This window comes from Penaeus chinensis, chromosome 6 (assembly GCF_019202785.1).
Source record: "Penaeus chinensis breed Huanghai No. 1 chromosome 6, ASM1920278v2, whole genome shotgun sequence".
Lineage (NCBI taxonomy): Eukaryota > Metazoa > Arthropoda > Malacostraca > Decapoda > Penaeidae > Penaeus > Penaeus chinensis.
Genome location: NC_061824.1, coordinates 20833594 through 20838593, shown reverse-complemented (window position 1 = coordinate 20838593; position 5000 = coordinate 20833594).

The following is a 5000-nucleotide window of genomic DNA, read 5'->3' as shown; positions in this document are numbered from 1 at the left end:
CCTACTTACCCGTCGCGGTCAGCATATGTTGTGACGTCAAGAGCGAACACGTGCCTTGGTCTGGTGCTTTCCTGCTTAAGTACTGTTCGGTATTATCCCTCTTATGTATTGCGAGGCTGTGATTGTCCCGGGGAATAAGTCTCTCTTTGTTCGGGTGAGTGTATTCGGTAATGGTCTGTTAGATACTGAAAGGAAATGCGATTGGTAAATTGCCGATTAAGGATGTCGTTACATGGTTTTAATGATAGTGGGAGAGTATCTAGTCTCAATAAAATTACGGAAAATGTGCGAGAGTTCCAGCGCTGAATAGCCACTCACTGAATGCCCTGTAAGTTCGATCACTAAATCACCTCTAGTATATGTGGTAGAAAAAAAAAAAAAAAAAAAAACACAATGCACAAACTAGATTTATTGAAACTGAGACAACAGCTTCGGAACCCTCCTGGATTCCATCCTCAGACCTGAAGATGGATTCCAGGAGGGTTCTGAAACTTTCTGTAAATTTAGATATATCCAGTTTGTGCATTGTGGGTTTTTCTTTCTTAGTATCAACACGGTATAGTGCTTACCATCCATCTAGTATATATCTTTCGCAACCAAATTTGGAAACAAGCATACCAAAGCAAGAGGAACCTTGAAGAAACCACCAAGCATCTGCTAAACGACAAAAGAAGCTCCATCAGAAGGCTTGCCGCGTCACGCCGGGTGGTGACCTGCTTCACAGCCATCACTACAGGTTATAATGATTTCTTCCTCTCCTCCCGCTGTCACAACCTGCCAATCACCCGACGCCGACATCCGCGACAGGTGTGCGATGGCAGACGATGACACGGTGTTTACAATGTTGTCACAAGTTGAGCGCTGTTACGACAGGTCGCTTTGCACATGCCTTTCTTTGGTAGCTATTTATACTGGTGAAATGGCATATTCTACGTGGAATATTACCAGGCTTTTATACCTTGATTTATATCCTCGGAGCTTTGGCATTAGCAAATAGATGCACAGGCAGACCACCCGCATACCATACACATACACTCAAGTACCTACCACACACGCGCGTGCACCCAGTCGCCGTCGACCCTCCGAAGGGCCTGCCAGAATTTATTCATGACAGTTCATGGCTTCAGGGCCCCCATACTCAACTCAGTGAGGTCCTCGTGTGGGTGGTCAAGCTTCACGATTAGGTTCGTTGGAGCAACCTTCAGAAAATGGAAATATATAAATCGTCTTGTTGTTAATACCTTTCTTTCTATCTAGATTTACAGTTCTCCTTTTTGGAACGGCGAAGAAATTTCTTTTCGTAATTTTTCTCTCCCGTCTTGCATTAACGAAGCTTATGGTCTTACGGTTATGAGCGTTCGATAATTGGCTTGTTTAGAACCAGCCTCGGAACTCATCCGGACTTCCCTCCTAATTGACGAAAGCCGGTTTATTGAAATGCTGTTCAAACATCGTAACGATACGATATGCAAATGTAATCCACCGCATATCGAAAAGCCAATGAAGATAAAGATAACATATATCTTTATGTCAAACAGCTGCGTGTCTCGTATATCAGCGATGGCTATGAGATGAATGGAGATGATTGTTGAGGTCAAGATATACTATAATCACCAACTTGTTGTGCCCGAGGAAGGCTGTCAAAGGAAAACGCTGCCTTCTAAAGAGAAAAAAGGACAACTAGTACATGAATGTTAAATGGATTCATGTTACGGTAAGAATAAGAAGCCGTAGTTGAAGTGTATGAAATGTGAATGAAAGAAAAGTGTCAAGTGGAGTTTAAGAAAAATAATATATGAATAAGTGAAAATGAATGATAAAGCTTTAAAAGCCAAACATTGTGAGTTATAGCTGATGGTTCCAAACGTCGATAATGCTGATGTGAGATTTCACGCAACAAATGACAGCGAATAGGACAGATCGCATGCACGTAGAAAAAAATCCTTTGTGACGATCCACAAGTTTATCAAATCACCTTCGTAGCGCTACCACATAAATCTTGCAATGATATCGCTCATCCCACATGAGACGTAACCAAACACTGACACCAAACACCCTACTAAACACCCTGGTACTCGCCAACACTCAAACGCCAGACACCCACACGGTCACCAAACAGCTCGCACGAGAAGGAACTCACTGATTATCGATATTAATCAACGAGCGAACTTATATGGAAGGATTCAATTACAATGGGGCTCCGCTTTCGCAATATAAAGCTCTCAGCGGAGCATCCCACGTGTCACACAAATCATCGGCCTTGGAAAGCATATATTTCGTTTTATTAGATAATGGCAGAAGGTGCTGCTCTGTCTCAGGAATGATTAGGGGGAATTCTCCGAGATGTAGACTGCGATCTCGCCGGGGATATTGGTATTTTTGTGTTGTGAAATAGGACTTAGTAATTGGGGAGTGGCGCAAACTGAGAGAGACGATGAAGGATAAAGGTGGAGGGAGGGAATGATGTGCAAATAAAAATGGACTGAGAGAGAGAGAGGGAGAGAGAGAGAGAGAGAGAGAGAGAGAGAGAGAGAGAGAGAGAGAGAGAGAGAGAGGGAGAGGGAGAGAGAGAGACAGGGAGGGAGGGAGATAGAGAGAGAGAGAGAGAGAGAGAGAGAGAGAGAGAGAGAGAGAGAGAGAGAGAGAGAGAGAGAGAGAGAGAGAGAGAATGAGAGAGAGAGAGAGAGAGAGAGAGAGAGAGAGAGAGAGAGAGAGAGAGAGAGAGAGAGAGAGAGAGAGGAGAGAGAGAGGAGAGAGAGAGAGAGAGAGATAGATAGAGAGAGAGAGAGAGAGGGGGAGAGGGAGAGAGAGAGACAGGGAGGGAGGGAGATAGAGAGAGAGAGAGAGAGAGAGAGAGAGAGAGAGAGAGAGAGAGAGAGAGAGAGAGAGAGAGAGAGAGAGAGAGAGAGAGAGAGAGAGAGAGAGAGAGAGAGAGAGAGAGGGGGGGGGGGAGAGGGAGAGAGAGAGACAGGGAGGGAGGGAGATAGAGAGAGAGAGAGAGAGAGAGAGAGAGAGAGAGTGAGAGAGAGAGAGAGAGAGAGAGAGAGAGAGAGAGAGAGAGAGAGAGAGAGAGAGGAGAGAGAGAGGAGAGAGAGAGAGAGAGATAGATAGAGAGAGAGAGAGAGAGAGAGAGAGAGAGAGAGAGAGAGGGGGGGGGGGGGGGGGGAGAAGCAGGAAGAGGAGTGGTTGGTATTTTTAGGCATGACTTCTTATGTTTCATTTTCAGATGAGGCCTCCGAACCAATACTAATCATTTAAGAAAAAGTCCATCATCCTTTCACTTTTAGGAACTTGAATCTATCGTAAAATTATACATCCAAAATAATGTGAATAACCTTTTCCCAAATCTATCAAACCTAACATTAAAAGGAAACTCACGCAAAGTCTAAGTGCTATGGAAATTAATAGAAGTACCACTGGCATCATAATAAAACAAACGCCTGTCTGCATTACCATCAAAAAACCCTTTTCACCACAGGCCACAACGGCAGGACTTCTCGACCATCATCCAGCATCCTCTGCCAATTTGTCATGTCGCGAAATCCAATATCACTGCATGCAAATCCTCTTTCAAAGGATTTCGTAAAGGCTTGGAGGGAGGAGGCGGAGCGAGGGGGAACAGGGACAGGAAGGCAAGAAAGATTATTTGATTTGCAAGATCTATAAGAATCGTGGCGAGGTCTTGACTTGACTTGAGATTCTTGCCGTGAGATGAAGTGAATTCGTGTTCCTTATTTCTTTGCTGTTTTAAAATGAAGCATGCTAAGTGTGGGGCGTGCCTTAGGATACCTTGCGTTCAGTATCTAGGTTATACAAGTACACCACAAACTGATTTTTCATACTGATTTTTCGTATTTGAAGATATACCTGAGGAAGAAGGAAAATAAATCGTGGTATGAAATTAGAATACCTACGTTACTTGTAGAGAAAGGCAGAAGATTGAGAGAAGTAGCTTACTTTTTCATTTATTAGTTGCCTCTATAATTCTAAAGTGTTGACGTTGTTACTGCATATAATAGCAGTCAACCAGTTGGAGCTTAAGCAGTAGAAGCGCGTTATTCGATGAGCCACTAATATACACGTCATCACGGCAATAATGTTTAAGGAGTCTCTTCTATCATATCTTAACAAAACGCAATGTAACTTGTGTTCTACGGGACTATATATCCTTCGTTTTAGTCTACTGTGACCTTTCTATAAATCACAAAGATGTGGGTTCGCCGGCTGACACATAAGTCTATCGTTAAGTGCATAATCGCAAAAACTTAAGATAATGTTAGACGATAAACCCCCTATCATGATATAATGACACCGCAGTTCTACGTAACGAAAGCCATTTCACTACATAACCTGATGATAGCTTTAATATGGGTTTAAAATGTTCTCTCGTTCTATAAGACTGACCTCTTTTTCCCCCCGACTGTTCATCTCGCTGTTATTGTCCCACTTAAAGATAGTGGATCATTTATAACACAATGAAAGGGGTTTGAACTAAGCACATCTCTTATAGTTTAATGGGTGGTTAGGTAGTGTGTGTACGAATTACTCAGTTAAGCCAATCAAAGGCTTTGTTAGTCTCATTTTATTACGTTTGCTTTCCCCCTCTATTGCTAACCCGTATGTTAGAGAAGTGTAATGTAAAAAAAAAAAAAGAAAACAAAAAATGGAAGGTGTTATTTTTTCATGTGTCGATTATCCTAGGGTTAATCCAATTCTGAGAGATTATTTCAGACTGCATAGTTACAGACATAGATAGGAGGGCTGGGATAGAGAGAGAGAGAGAGAGAAAGAAGGAAAAGAAAAGAACGAAAGGAATTAATAAAGAACAAGGAAAACCGAGAACGAACCATAAAAAGAGAGAGAAAGCGCACTTGAGAGAGAGAAAGAGAAAGAGTAAAGTAAATCTCCGCTCGTCCCTTTAATCTTCGCTATCAACAAGCCCATTACCGGAAGACGCACGCCACGGCCCCTCTCGCTTTGTTCCGCCAAACTGCGCCGAC